Here is a 25,261-nt window from a genome sequence, read left to right on the forward strand (position 1 = left end):
TCTGGGCCCATTATTTCTTCCTGTTTGAGAATTAATGATAGATTCCCCTATCTGCAATTTCCATACGACTTGTTTAATTTTTTAATTATAAGCAGGTGGAAAATTAATTTCTTACTGAATTATTTATTCTATTTGTGTATGGCAGAGATTTTGGCTTTATTTGAAAATGAAATCAAAGAATACTTTATAGAAAATTCTACTCATAATTTCACGTAATGGGAGTATTTTCAGTTTGCATATTAAAAGGTAGCGCTAGCTTCCAATTTGAGAGAAACGTCTAAGAAAAGGTATTTGATTATATACAGGGTGATCCATTTAAAACGCACCAATCGCTGATAACTTTTTAGGAAAGCGGAATTTCGAAAAAAAAACCCACGAAATAAACTATATGTTTTGTTTGGTCTAGTTTTCAAATTTTTCACCCCCGATGCTGTACCTTCATTTTTGGCGGAGTTACGGCCAAAACCCCGATTGGGGTTTCATAAGGACCACTGGCTTTGACAATGATTGCAAAAACTACATAAAAAACTGTGGAATATGACGTTAACCCGGTTTCGATAACCCTAATATTAGTCGAGATATTTAAGATCAAACTTACAAGTTTATCTATTCGTGATCGGTTTTCGATATTAATTTTCCACCAGAAATACACCAGTTTTGGGAGGTCCTTTGACTGCAAAAATTGTTATTTGCGACGCAAAGAACAAAAATAATAATAATTGAAGATTTTAAAACATGTAGTGTAATGTAATGGCTGTGGGCGAATCGGGATAAATTTGTTTTATCATCAAATAAAAGCAATCATCACATCATTTTAATGTACTCCGTATTCTCCGTATGCAAGACTTCTTGAACTGTGATTACGGTAAGAATATCTTGCCAGGGTGTTGGTCTAATGTTCAAGAGCGTGGTTTTGTAAGTGAAAGATCACCAGTTCGAATCCCGCTTATGCAGTTATTCATAATACTTAATACATCATAATACTTTTTTTAATAAAATGTAGTCATACGAAGGATTCGAACTGGGGATCTCCCACTTACAAAACCACGCTCTTGAACATTAGACCAACACCCTGGCAAGATATTCTTACCGTAATCACAGTTCAAGAAGTCTTGCATACGGAGAATACGGAGTACATTAAAATGATGCAATGGTTACTTTTATTTGATGATAAAACAAATTTATCCTGATTCTCCCGCAACCATTACGTTGCACTAGATTTTATAAAATCTTTAATTATTATTGATTTTGTTCTTCGCGTCACAAATAACATTTTTTGCAGACAGAGGACCTCCCAAAACGTGTATTTCTGGTGGAAAATTAATATCGAAAACCGTTCACGAATAGATAAAATTGTAAGTTTTATCTTAAATATCTCGACTAATATTAGGGATATCGAAACCGGGTTAAAGTCATATTCCACAGTTTTTTATGTAGTTTTCGCAATCATTGTCAAAACCAGTGGTCCTTATGAAACCCCACTTGGGTTTTGGCCGTATCTCCGCCAAAAATGAAGGTACAGCATCGGGGGTGAAAAATTTGAAAACTAGACCAAACAAAACATATAGTTTATTTCGTGGGTTTTTTCGAAATTCCGCTTTCCTAAAAAGTTATTAGCGGTTGGTGTGTTTTAAATGGATCACCCTGTATATAATATTTTTGATAAGGTGTATAAAATTTTGGGGGCTATAATGTCATTTTAAGTGTTCAATCGTTGCTTTTTTTATTATTTTTTTTAAATCAAAACTATGGAGCACGATTTCACTCTGCTCTTATTGAAATGTCTCTAACATTGGTCTCAAACGGAACAGGCTGAACATAACTCTGCCAAAGTCAGAGTTTCTCAATTTAAATCTTAAAATAGCAACTCCTCTTTTCAACCATCAACTACTTCACTAAACTATCTCATTTCTTCCACTAGTAATGGCCTTGAATTGTAGATGAACTAAAATAAGGAAATAGTGCAAACCACTAGTGCAAGCAAATATAAAAACAGAACTATGATGGGCCGGTAAGATATATTTCATATATTGCAAAAAGAATATAAATTGGCAATTTAAATCTAGTCAGCAGAGAAAATAGTAGCGAAGCCATTTCTAGAGGACAGATAATGTGACCTGGTTTAATATTTAATTGATTTTAATATTTAATATCTCAGTTCAATTTTATTAAAAGCAATATTTCGTTCTATAGTTTTAATTTTCAGTAATAAAAATAAAAAAATCCTACGTTGGAACAAAACACCCCAAAAAGTTATATTTTACATAAAAATTGCAATTATTTTTTTTTTTTCATTCAAGATGGATAACATCTAAGGTCATTAGCTTCCGGAGCTTTAAGTTGAACTTGAGGCCGGTGAATAGTGTGTCCATCACCGGATAGAAGCTATAAGAAGCTTCTAGAAAGAGAAACATTATACCAATGACCAGCAGCAAAGATTCGAACCTGGGATCTCTAAGTGAGAATCCACTACGTTAACCATTGACCTTCTAGTCCTTTTCTAGCGAATAAATAATGTTCATTAAATTATAATAAACTTGGATCTATTCTTCGGACAAAGTTCTGGTATAGCAAAGCGTTTTTTCCTTTTTACTTTAATTATTAAATTGCAAATAATAAATTCCTTGCAAACTATTTAAATTTAAGCAGAGAAGACGAGAATCTTATTTGTACTTCTACGAATAATGGAAGCTAAACTGTATTGTAGTTATATTTGCATTTTTTAATTATAGTAAAATTGCAATCGGCATGTCTGGTTAAATTTTTGTAGAAACCAAAATAGAATCTTTTATCGGTAAGATGAATCTATTGCGGTAGATTTTACCTGCATTTTACTTTTTTTTTTTGCAGTTTCTCTCGTATAATTTGTCCGCTACGATTGTCAGGAAAACTTCATTTACAAATTACTCGTAAAAGAGCAATTTTCTTAAGTAACTACTAACTTTTAGGGCAAATGAACAATATAAAATTTCAAAATTAGATCGAAAATATTTCCATTAAGAATTAGTCGAATTCAAAGGTCGAATTAATGGCAATCACGCACTATATTAGGTCATACTGTTTATCTATTTGATAAAAATTAATTCAGATAAATGAATATGGCGTGTAATATTTCAATTTCGACCTTTAAAATTTCATTTTATTTTATTTATTTTATCTAATTTGTAAAAAGATGGATGGAGTGTTGCAATTGTGCAATTGCGTCAAATTATGGTACATCTTATAACAAAAAAATTAACGAGAATTAAATGACGTTTATATTTAAGATTAAAAGATTATGATTAAATTGCATTTTTTTATGGTAAGAGCAAATTTTCTCTAAATTCCCCTAAATGCTGAAATTCCCAACATTATCACCGAGAACTGAGAGTATTCGAGTAAATCTTGTGAATATTTCACACTTCATTTTGTAGTAAATTCGTATCACTCAGAATCTTTATAAATTTAAACTAAATTAGTAGTTGCATATTTTAATATTAAATTTTATTAGAAAATAAAATAATATTCGGGGAATCAATATTACACGCCATTAATATTACAAAATAATAATTAACTTACATACAGAATTGAGCTTCAGCTACAACTTACCTGGAAATGAAAATAAAACTAATTAGTTTTGGATACATAATTAATAATTAATTAATTAAGTTTTCAATACATAAATATTTGAATAAAACATCAGTGATTCCATCAAGAGAAAACCAATACCGCCACGACTTACAAAGTTCTAATTCACAAATTGTCTTCTAACCATTCTTACCAACATAATAAAGTTTGTAAAAAATTATACTGAACGAAAACCGGAACAGTATAACTAAAGAGGGGGGGGGAAGTGAAAAATCCATTTTGTAAGGGGAAATTTTGGATTGAAGAATTCTTTTTTTTTCATACTCTGAATGTTTAATAACAAATAATAATCCTTATCAGTTCGCAAGAAAATATCTTGTAATTTAGTCCTGATAAACATTGTATAAGTGGCAATATACAAACATTATTGGCACTTTAGAGGAATATCTGATAACCCCCTGTCTCTCACCCTCTCCCAACCCCCCAAAAGTGCCCTTCTTAATCGGATTTTCCTGGAAAAAATGTTTCAATTTAAAATTTATTTTTATTAAAATATTACATTCCGGTTTAAAGCGGCCATTTTGGAGAATATCTCCATAAAGCTATAGAAATATCAAAAATTGAAATTTTCTTGTTCTTGATTTATGGGGGCCATTTCCGGTGAATCAAATCAAAATAAAAAAAAACCTTTCTCACGAATACAAATATTTGATGGCCCAAATTTTAATAAACAAACTCTATAATAATTTTTTCAAAGAATATTCCCACTACGGGGCACTTCAGGACGAGTGAAGAGCTAGGGCTAACGCTTCAGCCTAAGGTACCCTTTGAATTTGTGTTTGAAAAAAATGTGTTTGCCGAAAACTTTCTTGACTGGACTTCCTCTTCGATTTTTCTATTTTTTTTTAAATTATTTTTATTTTTGATTTTTCGCATTTTTCTCCTAAAAAGTTGTAGTATAGGGGGAAGGTTGCTTAAGTCTTAATTTTAGCTAACGATACGTCTTAGGGAATAGGAGGTACAACTTAAGATCCAGGTTTCCTAAGTCGTACCGATTGGACTTTTTTACATTTTAATGTTTTAAAGAAAATGTAAACAACGTTTTTTTTGTAAATATACTTAATGCTATACTGCTGTACCCAATAAAAATTATAACCTGTGTTTGCGAACAAATTCTTCTGTTTTGGACCAATTTTCCTTAGGTGGTACGACTTAAACAACCTTCCCCTATATCATTAAATATTGTCGGATTTTCTTCTGATATTGGAAGTGATAAGTTTAGACAGAATGATTTTTTTTTTTTTTTTTTTTGAGGAATACAGGATATTGTAAAAAAGTTTGCGATGTTTAGAGCTATATCATCATAACAGTTGATGAATGGTTCATCAGAAAAGCTATGATGATATAGCTCTACGAGGGTCGTTTGAAAAGTCCGTGCAAAGTCAGAGAGATAGCACCACTGGCGCGTATCGAGGTTATGTTTAGTTAGTAGCATCTCTTGGAAGAACACACACCAAGTTTCAGCCAGATCGGTCTATTTCTTTGTGTTTGGCATTCGTTTGAATCGAGGAAGTCGAGTGATTTTCAAAAAATGGACGAAAAAGAATTTCGTGTGTTGATTAAACACTACTTTATGAAAGGCAAAACGCCTCAGGAGACTAAAGAGAAGCTTGATAAACATTATGGTGACTCTGCACCTTCGATTAGAACAGTTTATAAGTGGTTTCAAAATTTTCGGAGTGGCCATATGGGCACAAGTGACGCTGAACGTTCTGGACGCCCTGTTGAGGTTACTACTCCAGAAATCATTGATAAAATCCATGATATGGTGATGGATGACAGATGAGTGAAGGTGCGTGTGATTGCTAGTGCTGTGGGCATCTCGAATGAACGGGTACATAATATTTTGCATCAACATTTGGACATGACAAAGATATCCGCAAGATGGGTGCCGCGATTGCTCACGCTTGACCAAAAACGAAATCGAAGTGAAGTGTTGCAAGGACGGTTTGCAGCTGTTCCAGAAGAATCCGCAGGACTTTAAGCGTCGTTTCGTCACTGTGGATGAAATATGGATACACCACTACACTCCTGAGACCAAAGAACAATCTAAACAATGGGTTACCAAGGGGGAATCTGCGCCAAAAAAGGCGAAGACCGTTCCTTCGGCCGGAAAGATTATGGCGACTGTCTTTTGGGATTCGCAAGGAATAATCCTCATCGACTATCTGGAAAAGGGTAAAACTATTACAGGTGCATATTATTCATCGTTATTGGAGCGTTTGAAAACCGAGCTGCAAGAAAAACGCCCACGATTGGCCCACAAAAAAGTCCTTTTCCATCACGACAACGCACCAGCAGTTATGGTCGCAAAATTAATGGAAATAGGGTTCCAACTCGTTTCACATCCCCCCTATTTTCCAGACTTGGCTCCCTCGGACTACTATTTGTTCCCCAATATGAAGAAATGGCTGGCAGGAAAAAGATTTTATTCAAACGAGGAGGTGATTGCAGAAACGAATGGCTATTTTTCAGACTTGGACAAATCCTATTATTCGGAAGGGATCAACAAACTAGAGCAGCGTTGGACGAAGTGTATAAGCCTAAAAGGAGACTATGTTGAAAAATAAAAAAGGTTTACCCCAAAAAATTGAGTAGTTTTTATTTTTGCACGGACTTTTCAAACGACCCTCGTACATTAAACTTCACAAACTTTTTTTTACAATACCCAGAAGAAGGTAGTAAAAAATTACCCAAACGTTTGGTATAAAGCAGTTGTTTTTATTGATGACCGCACCTCGATATTCCTCAAAAAAAAAATCATCCAACAACAATGGTCGAAAAAACCAAAACCATCATTTAGACAGAATGTTTTTTTCTAATCAAACGATTGCCTATTTACAGTCAACCCTCCTATAACGCGGTACTCTCAGAACGCGGTTTCCATATAACGCGGAGCTGAAATTGCGACAGCCCTCCTATAACGCGGTACTCTTACAGCGTGGTTTCCATTCAATAACGTCCCATCAGTTCTTTCCGTGCACCCAATGAATGATTTTAACTGGATATGTTTATATAAACATTCAAGCTTATCTCTTAGCCATTTACGACATCGGTTTCAGTACACGAGCTCTTTCGCAGTACGTTTCGTTGGTGACCAATTCTTTCTAAAATTTTGTTGCTGGCACTGTTCTAGCGACAGCGAAGAAGCGCAAAATCGCTCCGTGGCACTCAAACGGTTTATTTGTGGTTTATAATTGGACAACATTACACAATACTGCAAGTAATATTCTTCATTTGTTCTAATATAATAATAATATAGTTATTTATTTAACAAGTGTGGAAAGTAGTAGTACTTTTCCTCACACGAGGCAGGGTTTGCAAGTGCAAATTGCCGAGTGTGAGGAAAATACTTTACACTCGAGTTAAATATTATATTTTTTCCGCAACCATTAGGGTTATTAACTAAAAAAAAAAACTAAACAGGAATCACTAGAATCCATTTTAAATTTCTATAAGGTAACACTATAACCTTTTTAACTGTTATAATTAAAAATATCTAATTATTTATTAAAATATTATTTTTATTTCTATATTCCTTTCAATTTTTGTTTAATTTTTTTTTAACATTTCCTTATATGAACTCTTTTGTATTTATTGGTCTCCATATAACGCGGTACGAATGATGTGATTTGTACTAATTCTGAGTTTCTTATAGCGCGGTTTCCATACAACGCGGTAGATGGTTTCCATACAACGCGCTACGAATTAGCCTGGTTTGTACAGTTAAATCCGAGTTTCTTATAGCGCGGTTTCCATATAACGCGGTACGCACTCACCGTGTTATAGGAGGGTTGACTGTACATAGCTACATTACTACTTAGTGACAGTAATATATCTTAAAATGATATTAATAGTGATTTGACTTGACAAGGGAGAAGAACAATGATAACAAATAAACTGGGCGTAAAAGATCTGAAGTTGATCCTCCGATTAATGGTCAGGGTGACAATCCCAAAAAAAATTAGGTCTCTTTTATTCTTCATTAAATGAACTTGAAAGTGATAACCTGAAGACTAGGCTAAATTCTTTGGTTATACACTTGCAATTGATATTGCAAGTATTATACACCAGTTTTGGGGTTATCAGATATAAGCCTTCAATAATGTTAGCCGGATATACCCGCAGCGAAGTCTTGCTTCCGGAAGCCAGTCCCTTAAACCAAAAATTTCTTTAGATATCCAATGATTAGCACACTTCATTTCTCATCTAGATCTAATTTTTCTAATAGAAATATACATATTGTAGGTATAATTAATTTTCGGTGAGTTTAGGTTAGAAAAGTGAAGCGGAAATGCTTATCACATAATATTTGAAAATGTGTTAAGTACTATCAGTATTCCGGTAAAGTTCCCTGTCAGTTTTCTACTTAATAGATAATATTTTTTATAAAAAAAACTTACCTAAGTTTGAAATAAATTCAGTACAAAAAAAACTATAACAAATTTAATACAAAAAATTAATCTCAACGAAATTTTAAATATATAATGTATAAAATAAAATAAAAAAATAGACCGCTGACTAAACACGTATAACCTCCGAACAGAGTTAAAGTTTAATACTGACACTAGCAGGTTATTTCCGTTAATAAAAGTGAACACGAGATACGTAGTGTCCCCACTCAAAAATATCCCTTCCCCAATGCCATCTAGACTTGTCTAGAATTACAATCAAATATGATAAGGCCAAAGACGGACGGATCGCACGTTTATAAAAATTTGAACCTACCTTTTTCTTTTCTTTTTTTTAATTTTGATCTTAAAGGTTTTATTGATATTTTTTTTTTGGTTTAAACATAATTTAACATTTATCGTGAAATTAGAAGATACTCGATTTTTTTTTAGAAAAATGGTGGTTCGCGTGGAAAATGGAGAAAAATGAAATAAAAAATATAAATTTTCTTGTATTATACTTTAATCTTATCAAAAAAGTGCAAAAAAATAATATTTTTTAAAAGATCACAACATGAGAAAATAAATTTTACAACTAGTGATAGTATTCAGTCGGTACACGCGTTCCGAGATTTAAAAATATGCGAATTATTATATAAATCAAAACAGCAAATAGTAAAATTGGGCCAAAATACAAATTTCAAGTAGATCTATTTAAATTATAGCTAAGATATAAAATTTTACGTAAGATTTATGCGTTTTTATTCAAAATTTATAGCAGAAATAAGCATTTCGTTAACTTTCTTTGATAGTAAAGTGATCGTCTATTTATTGAGGAGGGTGTTTAACGTCTAACAACCAATTAGGTGACGTGAACTGGGAGGCGGAAGCACATACTTTGCTGTAAACAATTTTTCTAAAAAAATTTAAAAAAAATTGGTATATCACGGTTCGCCTAGAACGATTTTAATTGAAAAGTTCACCAACATGAGAAAATTTTTCTTTCTCCTTATTTTATTTGGGTCAAAACTAACCAAAATTCACTGAAAACCAAATCGGTTTACGTTGCGGATTTTTTTTTTTTTAATTTTTTAATTTTTTAGGTCAAAAAACGGCTTTTTTTTTGCATTGTTAAGCTTAATAAGGAAAAACAATGCAGTTTTTTGCAAAACCAATGCATGCATTTTGAAGCTGAGGGAATTTCGGACAGATTGTTTTTTTTTTATAAATGATAAAAATGAAATTTCGACATTCAAAATCAATTAAAAAGAAATTTTTGAGCAAAATAAGTCAAAAACAAGGTGTTTCTCGCATTTCAAAGCTTACTTAACAAATAAATCATCGTTTTTTTGTGGAAGGGAATGGGACTTTTCAAAAATGAGAAAAATTCCTGCAAAATACAATATTTATACACCGGGAAAAGGGAAATTTTCCAAGTCAAATTCATTTAATAAAACTTTTTGGAATAAAAGACAAATGATTACAATTTTTTTTTTTTTTTTTAATACTTTATTAAACTCATAGGAAAGTACAAGTACAAGTAAAAGAAGCTGTAACTTTATGCATTCAATGTACTTTTAAAAAAAAACATAGACTGATGTCGTGAACATGTCAAACAGGATATTGGCGCCCGTAGATTCCGGACAATGTTCTCTCGTTACAGACAAAACTGTCCATCACCAAGACAGTGAGCTGTAAGAAGCTTCTTTTTTTTTTTTTTAAGTTTATATGTTAAGTTACACCAGCGCTAGATGCACTATTAGTATCAATGACAATAACTGACACCACTACAAACTCACTAATTGAGGGGAGAAGTTACCCAGTGATAACACTCTCTAAGTCGTCTCCGAGGATTAGCTACTCTCTTCAGAAGAGAGAAAATCGTGAGGCTGCAGGCCTGGGAGGTGATGGAGATGATAAATGGCGGACTAGAGGATTGTAGAATGAGAGATTTCTGATGAAAACTTTTATAGCGAGTTCCTGCAACCGGACCTACAAACGGAATTTCCAAGTCTGTGTGGATAGTTAGATTTAAAACGTAAAATGGAGCCTTTAACTATAGTGCGGAGAATTTTAGACTGAAGAGATTAGTGCTGCAAGAGACCGAGACGAGGCGAGATTTTATGCAGTCTCGATCTCGGTCTCGGTCTCGGTCGCTCAAATCTCGGTCTCGTCGAGATATCTCGGTCTCGGTCTCAGTTTCTTGAATTTTTGTTTAAGTATTAAAAGCGGTTTGCTATTAATAATCTTTTCAAAAAATGTTATTATTTTCTAATAATTATTTTAATTTATATATTGGTAATGAAAATGTGTGTAAAAGAAGACAACTACTTACACTTCAATGCATCATATATTACTATTACTGTTATATATCTTTATATAATTTCAAAAAGATGTTAAAAACGCGCCAAATGAAAGACCCAAATAACATATCTGCCTCCTATAACAAGTTGATTCGTGAAATAAAAAATACACCTCCCAACAAACTTCCCGCTCTATTAGTTATGGCTGTTGGTGAAGATAAAGAATCTGATGATTCACTTTTTGACGACGACGACGACTGCATCAATATTTTTACACCATTTGCTCAAAAATCAGCAAATATCACCGAAGCATGGAAGACAGAAATAATTAATTATACCAAATTAGACCAAGCACCAGTAGACGTTGACATTTTAGAATGGTGGAAAACACTTGAGAATTCCTTCAAAAATTTGTCTAGAATGGCGAGAGATATTTTTAGTATCTGTGCAACTTCAGTGCCATCGGAAAGATTATTTTCGCAAGCTGCGATGATAATGACCAATAGAAGATCTTCTTTAACTTCTGACTCAGTAAAAGCTCGTTTATGTATCAATGCTTGGGCAAAGAGTATCTTAAAAACGAAAATAGTGCGAGACCTGCGAAGCTAATGAGTATTGTGTTACTGGGTTCGATTCCCGGTCTTAGGCCTTGGATTTTATTTAATGGTTAATAAAAGAAATTTATAGTAAAGTATGTTTGCTAGTCGCCTCCGTCCACGACACCTAATTGGTAGTTAGTTGGACGTAAAGCCCCGCCTGAAAAAATAGGCGATTACTTTACTTTGCTTACTTTACTTATGTAATTCGAAGTCAAATAGATGTAGTAATATTGAACATATACGTATAATAAAATCGTATCTTTTAATAATTAATTCAATACCCGTAATGATTATTTATTAATAAAGAACACAATTTTATAATTTTGTAGCTAAAAATTAATATTTGAAAAACCGAGACGAGATCGAGATTTCTCGACGAGATATATATCATGTCTCAATCTCGGTCTCGGTCTCGGTTGCTCAAGTCTCGAGACCGAGACCGAGATTTGTCTCGTTTCTCGTGCAGCACTAGAAGAGATTGAATTCTTTGAAGATTGGAGCGTTTCGTTGAACCCCACAGTTCAATACCAGTACATCCAGGTGGGTTTTAGTATAGAAGTGTAAATCAGTCGTTTGTTATTAAGTGAAAGATTAGATCGTTGGTCTAGTAGTCTTTTAAGTAGTCGATAGCGCCTGTGAACTTCAGTCCGTTTAAGTCGTGTGTGCGGGTTCCAAGTCAGTCTTAAGAAGCTTCTAGAAAGAGAAAATCTAAGGGTCAGCAATTGTATTCGAACCCGGGACTTCCGCGTGGGAATCCAATACACTAACCGCATAGCTAATCCCTTCCCTTCAAACAACATGTTATGAATAATTACCGACAAAAAATTGGGAACCCCAGCCAAAATCTGTAAACTTGAACTGACAATCTAAAAAGTAGATTTTTCAATGATTTTTGTTTTCAATTGCTGCATAATGACTCTAATCGATTTCCTTTTGAACTTCTACAATCTCTCTTTCCCCAAGTGGTTGTACATATTTGTTTGAAATTTATTCTGAACAAATTTAAATTCCCATTTAAAAAAGTTTTAAGAAATTATAAGAAAATTTATAAGAAATTATAGGACACCAGTGATTTTATATAAAACGCCAAATCGATATATTACAAGAACTGGACGAAATTATACAATATATTAATTATAATATCGAAAAATTGGTATTTGTTTGAACAGCTAATGAATTTCGCCACAATTATTCAATAATTTCTGCTCTTTTTCGCCGTTTATGGCAGTTTAACAATGGACTAAATGACAAAAAAAAATAATACATAACTAGTTATTCAAATGAGGCTAGTTAATGATAATGTGGCTACAAGGTTTCTGTTAGTTCTCTTCTTCTTTTTACAAAGTAAAAACAAGAACTAATTGTTTGAGTGTAAATAATTTATAAGGAGGAAGCCTATTAACACTATTTAACATGTCTCTCTCAAATTTAAGTAACAGCTAATTACTAGAAGGATGTGCATTTCGGTAGTATATTACAAAGAGATACCTACTGCTACGTCACAATATTTCAGTGCCATCATTATATAATATAATCTTATAGAAATAAAACTTCCACAAATGGGTTAATCTGGAAATATTATTTAAATATGGAGAAGTAGGCGCTACGCTAGTCAATACTTTAGACCCGCAATGCTTAGATGTATTGCAGTACTGGGTTTGTATCCCTCGCCTTGCTTTTAGATTTTAATTACTAATCGCCTCCGTCGACGATACCTAATGTGGATAGTTGGACCTAAAGATGTACCTTTTTTTTTAAATAAAGCAAAGCAAATAGATAACCTACTTTCTTGGAAGGTTACAAAATAATAGTAATAATAATTGCTGCCGAAAATTACGCGAGTTAATTTTGTTGTTAACCTGCTAAAGAAAATTTCAATCAATCAGGTTCTAAGATAGGGGAGCTGAGAGCATCGAGCGCCATTCTGCCGACAGGCCGAAACCTTCTCCAGCTGGTTACAACTGATTCTGTTTACCTTTATAATTAGCTTGATGGATCAATCAAGCTAAGTTCAGTCGAACTCATCTTTTCTTGGCGCCCTCACTTTTCAAATTTCCCGCCATGCTTTTCCCGCGTTTTGGTTGCCGCCAAACTTCTGTAGCCTCGCATCTTGTAACCTTCATTGTGTTTTCATTTCTCTTCTTTCCAGGCTACAGTGCATCTCGTTCATCGGCCAGAAGAAGGAGCAACAACCGCCTTACTGTATCCTTTACTATACACTTCTCTTCAGCATCAGTTTTTCTCCATCTTCCATCTGCAGGGTTATCTCGATGTCTTTTGTTTGCCCTCTTTATGGCCCTGGCCCTTCAGGCCTTGACCCCCACTTGGTGTCCAACCTTGTCGTGGTGGTGGGACTTACGCACTAAGGGCACTAGAGATTAACCCTCTCTAAAACTATCGCGTTTTCCGCTTCTGGGTGTAGGCGTCTTCACGCGCCTACAAGCTATCTTATTTTTAAGTTATTTATTCAGTAAATTGTTATTCTACATTTTTTTTAAATTCGCTGCAGCTAGACATGCTATAATTTCAAATTGTTCCAAACTTATTACCTTTGTCTTAGTTCTACAGATATTTAAAAAGCGATAATCTACACATTATTGCATAAGAAACTGAATCCAAATTTAATCAATTTAAATAGAAATACAAATTTACTTGTACAGATTGCAATTAAATCATTTATTTTTATAAATTTCTTTAGTTCATAGCACAAAATACTTGGTTTATCAATATATAGGTTAAATGAATTAGGTTGCTAGTCGATGTCGGCTGCAAATAGCAACGACTTGTCTATCTGTGTTGACATTTATATTCGATTCATTTAACCTATTTCATCATAAGACTATTTCTGATTTATTTTTTACTTGTAAAAATTGGACTTACGGACTAGAACTGTGGGGTAAGCCAAACCTACAAACATACGGACAGTACAGGATATTTCAGTCAAAACTACTTCGTCAGATAGCTGACGCTCCTTTCTACGGTGACTAACCTCACTCTTCACACTGACCTCAACATTCCCTTCATAGACCAACTCGCCAAGACTAAATATCAAAAATTCGATGCTGCTCTCTCTACTTGCTCAAATCCTCTTGTACTGTCTCTCGCCTCCTCTGACATCCCTAACAATACTCCTCGCCGGCTGAATCGTCAATGGCCCCGCGACTTCCTTGCCTAAACGTCATTATTCTCCTCTCTCCTAAGAGAGTGCTACCGCTGGGTAGCTTCTCTCCTCCTGCTCTTCCCGCTCCAGTTCTTCTTATTTACCTCCTATTTACTTTTTGTATATACTCGTATTTATTATTTATTTTGTAATTTACAATCTGTATAAATATACAGATTGTAAATTACAAAATAAATAATAATAAAAAAAAAAAACTTGTAAAAATTAATTCGTTTAAAGCAGTGGTTCCCAAAGTGGTCCCCGGTATCATTCAGGGGGTCCGTGGAAAATTAAAATTGATTTGGGGGCCCCTGAACAACGTCAGGGGGTCCGCGCAAGGTTCATTATAAAATAATAAAACTGTGATCCATTTTTATTATTATGGAAATTAGAGACTAACAATGTGACCAATTAAATTTAATCAAAACTAAAAGCGTAATATCTGCGTTTGTTGCAAAACGTTTTCTGTAACAACAAAACTGGGGAAGAGGAGAACGTTCTCAGTTTCCAAATTTTTCGAAATTGCAAAATAGAGATGAAGATTTGCTTGCTCACTATCGGAACACTTAACGGCTCTTCATGCAGACCTGGACCAAAGATTACTCGTGGGGATTTGCGGTAGCTACTCACTAACATTGAGCCGGATATAAATAAACTCATAACAACTCATAACGTTCATCCAAATTATTAATTTTTTTTCAATGAAAACTTCTTAAACAAAATGTTTTTTTAAATTTGTAATTTTTACACTATGCATTTATGTAGCTTTTTCACTTGGGATCCGTGGGCAAGTTTTGACTATAAAAAGGGGTCCATGGGCAAGTTTTGACTATAAAAAGTGGTCCATGGGTCAAAAAAGTTTGGGTACCACTGGTTTAAACGATAAACTGACAAATTTTCGAAAAAAACAAAAAAGAATTAACTAACTAAATTTCTATTTATTGGATGCTTTTTTTGTAGACTACAGAATGTGAACAAAATGGTGTGATTAAACCAAAAATGCTGTTTAATATAAGAAAGACTAGCGAGTATAAGAAAATAGGGCGTGTAAGGGAGAAACTCTACCATAGATGAAAGCCCTTACAGAGAAGCCTATGTAGGGCGCGCCGTCTACACTAAACAGAACTTCAATGGCTGGGCGCAGAACAACAGGTGGCAGATGTCCAGAGACTGGGTCAGTAAGGTAACGCAACCGTTTTCCCCCAGACTGCCACTATAAAATTTCCATCGTAGATTTTTTGATTTTATTTATTTTAATTTTTTGTTTAAATTGTAATTTTATTTTTTCGTATCACTCCTTCTCTTATTTGTTAGGAAATAGTTATTTATTTAACAAGTGCGGAAAGTAGTACTTTTCCTCACGCGAGGCAGGGTTTACACGCACGAACGAGCGAAGCGAGGCGAGTGCAAGTGCAAATTGCCGAGTGTGAGGAAAATACTTTTCACTCGAGTTAAATATTATATTTTTTCTGCAACCATTAGATTTATTAACTAAAAAAAAAAACTAAACAGGAATCGCAAGAATCCATTTTAAATTTCTATAAGGTAACACTATAACCTTTTCAACTGTTATAATTAAAAATATCTAATTATTTATTAAAGTATTATTTTTATTTCTATATTCCTTTCAATTTTTATTTTATTTTTTAATATTCGTTTTTTAATTATTTAAATAAAATAAATTTAAATAAGCTTATTAAAGTTTTACAGAAAATATTTAATAACAAAATTTCTTATATCAAGGAAGCAAAATAAAGTTTTTTCACTCACTAGTGAGGAAAGTGACACTAATGGGAATTTTTCCCCACTAGTGAGGTAAAGTTGGGCATTACACAGCTAATTTTAATTGAGTAATGAGAACTTCCCTACATGGTTGCAGAAAAAGATGAGTATTTCAAAGTTTTTTTGAATTTAAAAAAAGAGATTTTTTGAGAAAATGTTCTACCGTTTTGTGGGTATTTGAGTGTTTACAAAATATTTGAAACCTCCCCAGAAAAATCTCAATAAGATGAAACTTTAACCAGGGTAGCCAACTGCAATTAAAAAGATTAAAATTCTTGCAACTGAGACTTTACTGAGTGGATATTTACCTTTTTTCTCACCGTTTACTTGAAACTAACTTCTGTTAAAAAGAATTCAAAAAAAATTATACTAATTACAAATTCATTTATACACATATTATAACCAAAATTTATTTGATGATGATTCTACTTCTTGAATATTTTTATGGTGAGTTGAATTTTTGACTAAAATCCTTAGTTTGAATAAAAAAGATTCCACTAATGACTCTTGACTAAATGGATTTTTTTTTGGATTTTGGTGGTAGTTTTTGGAGAGTTTTCCCTACAAATTTGTTTTTATAAACTTTGAATGTGATACATACGGCTTTGATTTATATGTTAAAAAGAATAATGTATGATTTAAAGTTAAAAGACTTAAAGATCAGTTTGATTCCGTTCTATTCACTCAAAAAAATTAAAAATAATTAAATAAATTAAACGCTGTAAATCTTTTTTAATACAAGTGAGTAATTAGGTTTACATAAGTTACAAGGCTACCTTTTGTCTGGTCAGCAAAATAATCCTATATAATTAGAAGTAATGTCAAGAAAAACACATAACATTAAATATCTCCGAGTCAAGGAGCGAGTTTAGGCGACTTAAAAATCTAGTTTCCAATGCTAGGCCATCTTTGCTACACTATTATTGTGTTACATGATTAGAAGGTCAACTATTTCTGGACTATTTGTTTTAGATAAACGTAAGAAATGGTTCTTAATATTTATGGAACTAAGGAAAAAGTAATATAGATCGAGAAAATTTTCAGAAAAATAATTATTACTTTCGCGTGAAATTTGTTGCAGCATGGAGATGTTAGATATCTAAATGAGAAGGTTTCTATTAGGTTATATATGTATTTTAAATTTAAGGAGCGTCAAAATCTAAGGCCGTCATAATTAAAGATTACACTGCCTAGGAATGGTCGAAGCTCTAAGAAGCTTCTAGGAAGAAAAAATCTAAGGAGCCAGCAGCTGGAATCGAACCCAAGATCTCCGCATGAGAGTCCAGTACGCTAATAACTTAGCTACATTGAGCACAAATAGCAACAGTGCCAAAAAAAAGGAGAGATAGAAAGCAATTTTTTTTCCCAATCACCATTGATTGTAATCTGAACTTCTTCCACTAAATCTGGTGATACAATGGGCTGATTTTAGTTAGCCATTGAAGTGAAAAAATAAGTTAATGATTAACGCGGAGTATTAACAGCCAGCGGGCACGCATAGCATTTAATAAGGAATTGGAGTTATTTTTGTAGAATAAACACATGTGGGTTACATGACCACAGAGTGAACTTAACCGATCGATTTGGCACTGTGTGACGTCACAGATGCTGGCTAACTTAATAACAAAAAAAAAAGGTGCCTTCTAGATAGTGTAATTCGCAGAATTTAATTTAAAAACAAAAATTATTTGATCAGAATTATTATTCATTTATTTTACTGTAAACCTGTATTTGTTTTATTTTATTTAATCGAATCTTTTTTATTATTATTTTTTGATGTCTTGGTTCTACTATCGCAAGTAGATTGCGTAAAACACTTTGGAAATTCCCAAAGTGGGAATCTTTTTAATCAAACAAAAATAAAAAATGCTTTAAGGTAATTTAAAACAAAAACAATGTAGACAAATGTGTTCTATCAATTATTGCAAAAAGATAACTTTATATAGATATTATTATTACTTAATAAAATGTTTTTCTTCATAGATAGTCGTTTATGTATTTAACAAATAATTTATCAAACGACCAATATTAAATACAATCCATTCAACCCTTATACAACTACCAGATAGTTTAAATAACGGTTATTTTATATTTTTTTAACATTACCGGACCCCGGGCAGTATTCTTTTACAACAGATAACATTGTCCATTTATCCTGGGGACAATGTACTTTACGAGTGACTCCCATTAATATTGGGACAGTACATACAGAAGTTCAAAATTGACGAAAATTAAAAGTGGCACCCATTTATTCAAATTTTTATAAATTCATTTCATTTTATAATTACTATTAATTATATTATAATAATATATATTATAATAAGTGCAAATTCTACCTCTCATAAATATTGGGACACTATTATAATTTATAGTTTGTCCAAGGTTTTGCCCGAATATTTATACAATTTTAAATATTTACCTTAAGCATATATTCAATATGAAATTAATAATTAAATTAGTTTATATAAATCAAGCCAGGTGTAACATGTCGCGCAAAAATACAAATACAACGATTGAACAAAGAAAAATTGTAATTTCTTTGCACAAAGACAATAAAAAGTGTTAGAGAGACAGAAAAACTGATCGGACCTAAAACATCTACTGCGTGGAACATCATTCAGCGTTACCAAAAAGAAAAAAGAATTGTTTCAACCCCACAAAAAGGCCGTGCTCGACTGCTCTCTCTTAAAAGAATTAAAAAAAGATCACCGACTTAGTGCTCCAAAACTTCAATGTGCAATTTTTGACATGTTTAGAAAGCAAAAAAGGGGCAGAAACTGTTCGGAGAGTGCTAAGAAAACTCGACTATCATGGTAGAGTAGCCTGGAAGAATCCTTTTGTCAGTAAGATAAATCGTGTTAAGAGAGTGAAATTTGCCGAAAAATGTTTTAATGGAAATAGTGACTTTTGGAATGATATACTCTAGAGATGAATCAAAATTTAATGTTTTTCAGTCAGATGGAAGGGTTATGGGCTGGAGGAAAGCGAATGCTGAGCTCGAAAAGAAGAATTTACAGCCAACATTAAAGGGTTTTAAAGCTCCACCTCTGGGTGGAGGTGGGTCAGTTATGGTTTGGGGCTGGATGTCCGCATCAGGATTTGGAGAATTAGTGTTTATTGATGGAATGATGGACAAAATAGTTTATAGTAATATATTAAAAAATAATTTGGAAAAAGTGCCAAAAAATTGGGTATTTTAGGGTCTTTTAAATTCTACCAAGATAACGACCCCAAACCTACGGCTTGGGTGATACGTCAGTGACTGTTATATAATTGCCGAAAAGTTTTCCAAACCTCTCCGCAGTCACCAGATCCTAATCCCATTGAACAATTATGGCAATATTTAGCTAGTGCTTTAAGCAAACGAGTAATATCTAACAAAAATGAATTAAAACGATGTTTCCTGGAAGAATGGGAAAAAAACACCACCTGAATTAACCAAAAACTTGTTTCACCTATGCCTGATCGTTTGAGGGCTATTGTAAGTCAAAAAGCAATTATTAAATTATTACCAACCAATTATTAAATAGTAGGAGATTTTAAATATTGAACGTTTAAACACTAGCACTTCTGGTGTCCCAATATTTTTGAGAGCCTTATTTTACACTTTTTCAAAAAGTGCTACCTAACAGTTTGGAATTTCATCGATTTATACTTATATATAATTTCCACAGATGTTGCTAATGTAATTTAAAAAAAAAAAATTCCAAACTTTTGTCTGTTGTTTTCATTTTCCTTTTAAATCATTTTGTAATAGGTGTCCCAATATTAATGGGAGTCACTGGATATATATATATATTCTACCCCTACTACTTTTAAGCACAAAATGAAAGGAGGTGATTGGCTTAAAAGACGATAATTTCCATCATTTTCACAGTAGAGTATCGCCACTGTATTATTAAAAGCTATTTAAGTCTGTAATAATTCATTTTAAAATCAACGATGCGAATAATCGAATCAGTTTTGACCTTTTTAAGATTTTGTTTTATGAATCAAACACTAGAGATGCAGAAACTATTGGAAAAAACAAATATAACTAATTTCTCATTATTCGTTTATTTTTTATTATTATATTTTTCCGCCTGCGAATAAATTTCCTCCAATCTACTCAGTTTGAATTTCACAAGGTGTTTGGAAAAATAGATCGAGGTGAGGAAAGTGTAAGATTTGAGGAAGAAGCAGAATGTTAAGCGAGATTATGGAGCAGCAAAAAAAAAAGGTAGAGAGAAAACGATGAAAAATGTTGTGGACACTTTTAGAAGAATGGCCCCCCAGAGATGATGAGAAAGTGGAATCCACAAAAGATGTGGAAGACTAGCCCGAAGATTGGGAGGATCAGATGGCTGGGTAGTTGCTGGTAAGAAGGATGCAAGTCGAAAAATAAAATTTTGGAGGAACCATTTGACCTGTCTGAAGTCCACAACATTAGGGCAGCGTTTCCCAACCTTTTTTTGGGCTCGCGTACCACTTGGTAGTACATCATGCTAAATTGTACCACTTCGTAAAAATGATTGTATTTCGTGAAATTTGTTATTCCGAGCGTATTATTTTACTATTATTATCTTTATTTGTGCAGAGATACAATTTATCTGTTACAAAGGAGTTCAAGTTCATGTTCACTTTATAAACTTTGTAAAGTGTAAGATCTTAGTTTTAAAACTTTTTTAAAAACAAAATCTTCAAAAGTATTACTTAATTTATAAAATTCTTCTTTAGGATTATTATATTTGTGCCCAAATCTTATAAATTAATTTCTTTTAAGCATTCAACTACCTGTAAGTACCAATTAAATTAAATGTTGCTTGGATAGAACTTACCCATTACAATCCAGTCTATTTAGGCAGATCTTTACATGGTTATCATTTAAGTTCTTCACGTAATAATTCTATTAAATTTTCTTTATCTTTTATCGATAATGATGTAGCTTTTCCTTAATTTTCTTTATAGGAGGGGGGTTTGAAATCCAACTATCATTTGTGTTTTCGGGTTTTGGGAAAATACTCCTTGAAAGACAATTTTAATCCTGTTAAATGTGCTATTATATTTTCTCGTATACCTTGAGACAGACTAACGTTTATAATTTTACATAATAACAATTTTACTTTATAATATTATTAATTATAAAATTAATTTTTATGTATTATAGGAAAAAACGTTTCTTTGATATTTTTATGTTTTTTTTTTTTTAAATTTTTTTATGTCCGCCATTATTGATTATTTTTCGCGTACCACAGGCTGGGAAACGCTGCATTAGAGAATCGTTAACGATTTAAATCAGGAAATTAAATGTGGGGATAAAATTGTTTGTAAGTTACAAAAATGGATCAATAAGCATTTTACAAAAAATAAATTAATGGATGCTCTAAGCTCCTTCTAAAATGGATTATGAAGTAAAAAAAAAAAAAAATGGGCCCAATTGTTCAAAATATGGTAAAAAATTGGTTCAAAGTGAGAGAACACTAATTTGATAAAAAGAAACATGTTTTTCCAATTCAAAGAACCACAAAAATGGTATTTTCGAAATAAAATGCCTATTTTGCAAATGGCTGACACAATCACAATATTTCGAATACACGTTAAACAATATAAAAATATTATTGAGGAACCGCAGAATTCCATTGAAGTTATCATCTTTTAAATTTCTAGGTATACCTACTGAAAAAACTCGACTATAAACAGGTTTACCAAAAAGGGGTATTCCCAGGTGTATCAAACTACGTCATCGATTTGGTTTTCTTCTTTTTTCTTTTAATCTAAATCATTCCGTGGAATAGGTTAACATATTACGTGTAGAATGGCGTCATAGTAATAAGAGATAGAAGGTTTCTATTTGGTTAAATTCCCTTGACAATATAGTAGGCGATTAACTTTGTGGTGAGTAGAGAAGAAGAAGCGATGTCCGTTTTGTATGCCATTGTATTAGAAGAACTTTTCGCAAACATAAAATGCATAAGTAAATTTGACGTTGCTATAGTAACACGGGGGCCCCCGCTGACGTCATTAGCTCTAACTCCGCCCACTTTCATTTATCTTACAACAGGGTTGTTGATTAAAAAATATGAAACAATAAAAAAAGAAGAATCTGCAAAAATTACTCTTTTGTTTTTTTCTTTAATTAAAGTTTTTTGAGATAATTTTTTGGAATTATTAATATTTTAAAGAGAATTTCAGTTAATTGATGTAGTAAAAACACTTTTCTCGCGTGGATTTTAATAAATTTTCTTTTTTCTTCACAAAAAATGAAAAATAAAAATAAACTGTATAAAAAATTTAATGAATTTTAATTTATCTCATTAGAGTGATCATGATGGCATGCCGTAGACGCCAAAAAAGTTCAAAAAAAAAGAAGAATAAAGATAAAAAATTATCTACTTGTATTATCAAACCCCCAACTTCAAATCACCGACGCAGGTCGGTGTGGATGGTATGGTTGCTTACACAGAAGGGTGCGTCAGTGATGGTTCGAAGGATTTTTGACTGGAGGGTTTGGATTCTGTTAAGGTTCGAACGCTTAGCTGTTCCGTACAGTTCAAGTCCGTAAGTCCAGATAGCAGCGAGTAGGGCTGTGTATAGTCGTTTCTTGTTTGTAAGAGTCAGTTTTGACCGTTTGTCTAGTAGTCTTTTGAGCATTCGATATCTCTGGTTTAGTTCAAGTCGTTTGAGTCTAGTATGTAGGATTCCACGTGGGTCGCTAGTCAAGGTATATTCCAAGATAACGAACGCTATCCGCTACAGGAATCGGAATGTGATTCAGATATACTGGAGGGAGTATTTTTCTGTTGAGAATGAAGCATATGCAGCGGGATTTATTTCCGTTTACCTTTATTCTCCATTTACGGAACCAGGGTTCAAGGATGTTAAGATGGGCCTGGAGGGATCTAGTGGCTATAACCGGATCGATGTTATGGGAGAGGATAGCAGTATCGTCTGCGAAGGTATAAATGCTCGTATTTGGATGAAGAGGAAGGTCAGCCGTGTAGACAGTGTATAATAAGGGGGCCAAGGATACTTCCTTGCGGGACTCCAGCTAGGATCGGATTGATAGCGGAATAGGACATGCCTTGGACAGTTTGGAAAAAGCATTTCTGATAGATAGGATTTCAGGATAAGGTAGTAGGTACTTGGAAGGACATTCTTGAGCTTCAGCAAAAGTCCTTCATGCCACACTCTGTCAAAGGCTTGAGACACATCCAGGAAAACTCCTGGACAGTACTGCTTTAGCTCAAGAGAGGTGGCAATGGTATCCCCAACTTAAAGACATAATTAAAATTCTTCGCTTGTTGTGTGAAAAACATTAAAAATTGGTACCAAATTTACAAATGGAGCTAATCATATTTATCTATTTTAATCGGAATTGGATGAGATTTGACTTAATAACGTGAAATATTTGAAGCTGAAATTAAAGCTGATATAGTGGGACGATAAGACCTAAAAAAATCCACTATCTCTAACTTTGCAGGCTGGGAAACAAAAAAATTTGAAAAATATTTCTCTCTTTCACTAAAAATAAGGTACCTGCAATTTCTTTTATTGCAATAAAAGTGGGGCTCAGGCTCAGGATTCTGACACAATGCCAAATATCCTAAAGTTTTTACTTCTGGATGGAAAATGGACCAGAAAGATGGGACAATGGAAGTAAAAAATCTCATCTTCACAGATTACACTGAGATGGAATAAATGTCCAGTAGTTATAACTTTTTTTTATAACTTACAATTTTAGTATTTTTATTTAGCTAGATTTGACTACAACTAATCTAATAATTATCTCACAATCTCAGAATTGTTTGTATAATTTTATTGTAAGGAAATCTTTCTTCAGCTAGTATAAGCGACTTCTTAAAACTAGTCGCAGACATTTTGCTAAAAAAAGATGAAGATTTCTCGGAACTTAATAATTAGCTATTGAAAAAAACCCAGCTATTGCAAAATCTTGAAGAAAAAACGATCCTTCAATATCAAAATGGAATTTTCAATTAGCTTCCTTGAAGTTTGAAGCAGTAAAATTGGACAATTTTGAGATTGACTTGTGATCCGCTCACAAGTCATGGTGATCTAGTGACTTGTAGAGGTCTGAAAGCTTATTTAACCAGTTAAGCGTGTAATCTAGTTTTTAAAAAAACCTCCCACAGTGTGCGGAATTAAAAACCAGATAATGACGTGTATACACGCCGAACGCAGGGCAAAACAACCAAAAGTTTACAATAATCGTAATAGTCAATGCAAGCGACTTTTTCTGCAATCTCCTGGGGCTTGAGATTATAGAGCATTCTGTGCACATTCAAAAAATCTTGCACCACTTCACGTTATGCATTGCTCTAGTTAACTAGGGGACGCAAGAGCTTTTACAAAGAAGAAAAGAGCTTTATGAATTCTGGGCAAAATTAAATCTTGCTCGTACTGAGGTCTGAATCTTTATCTAAGAGGTAAAAACGGTATTGCACAAGCGTTGAGAGCTTCTATTTGTGTGTGTAATTCCCCAATCTCTAATGCGGAGACCAAACACCTACCAACCACTTTGGCTGACTCCCACCGCAGTTCTATTGGTAAGATAAAGGAAACATCCCACCAAATAATATTCTTATTGTATTTTATTAAAATTTCGAGTTTTTGTAGTTAATGGCAATTTTATATTTTTCACAACGAGTATACACGTCGAACACACTTAACAGGTTAAGCAGAAAATTCTATAAATATGAGCCCCATTGAAAGTGGCTTTAAACACCTAAACAGTTGTGGTTTGAAAGTAAGGCAAAAGACGGTTATGGCTAGCTTATTCAAAGTGATTTAGACGCAGTTACTATTTCTTACTATTCCAAATTAACTGTTCTCCTCTGCCCAGAATTTCTGGAGAAAACTGCTGATTTAGAAGGCAACGGAAGTGACTGGAATTTATCTATCTAGAAAAGACACTTGGTCACTACGATGATGCCTAAAATGTGCATCAGTAAATGAGAAATCCAATGCAATAACTGCACTTTTCACCCAAAACTGGTAGTGATGCACAAAATTGCCAATATTTCCCCCAATCAGTTAATTTGGGTGCATACCTTGAAACGCTCTCCATTATTATTTGTTTTAACCAACAACAACGTTCCCTTACTTTTTTGTAATTGATCTATCTTCCATCAAGTTGCTCATTAATAAGAGAACTCCGTTCTGTTTGAAATTCCCAAAGCCGAAGACATAAAACGCTAGTTGTCGAACCTTCCTCGTTTTTTTCCCATTTTAAAAACATACATTAATTCTTTAAAAACAAACTTTAGTTTCTGTATATGCACTTGAACATGAACGAGTACACAAGTATTAACGGAGACGGGTTCGCAAAAATTTTATAAAAGAGAAAAGAACATTTAAAAAGATAGAATTTTAGATTGCATTAATAGGAATTCAAAGTAAGAG

General features: G+C 33.1%; 1 protein-coding gene across 4 annotated transcripts in view; it reads right to left on the reverse strand.

Moving 5' to 3' along the window:
- LOC141454324 (protein Tob1-like) overlaps positions 1-25,261 on the reverse strand; it is a 175,326-nt gene that overhangs the window by 128,875 nt on the left and 21,190 nt on the right. For 2 of the 4 annotated variants that reach the window (XM_074128435.1, XM_074128434.1), the window contains exon 1: positions 8,031-11,093. The exons of the other annotated variants lie outside the window; for them this stretch is intronic. The gene's annotated coding sequence lies outside the window, so the exon portion shown is untranslated. Of the gene's footprint in view, positions 1-8,030; positions 11,094-25,261 lie in introns of those variants that run through there. 4 annotated transcript variants of the gene reach the window in all.

This window comes from Rhodnius prolixus, unplaced genomic scaffold, assembly GCF_049639745.1.
Source record: "Rhodnius prolixus isolate KJV_2025 unplaced genomic scaffold, Rpr scaffold_9, whole genome shotgun sequence".
Taxonomy (NCBI): domain Eukaryota; kingdom Metazoa; phylum Arthropoda; class Insecta; order Hemiptera; family Reduviidae; genus Rhodnius; species Rhodnius prolixus.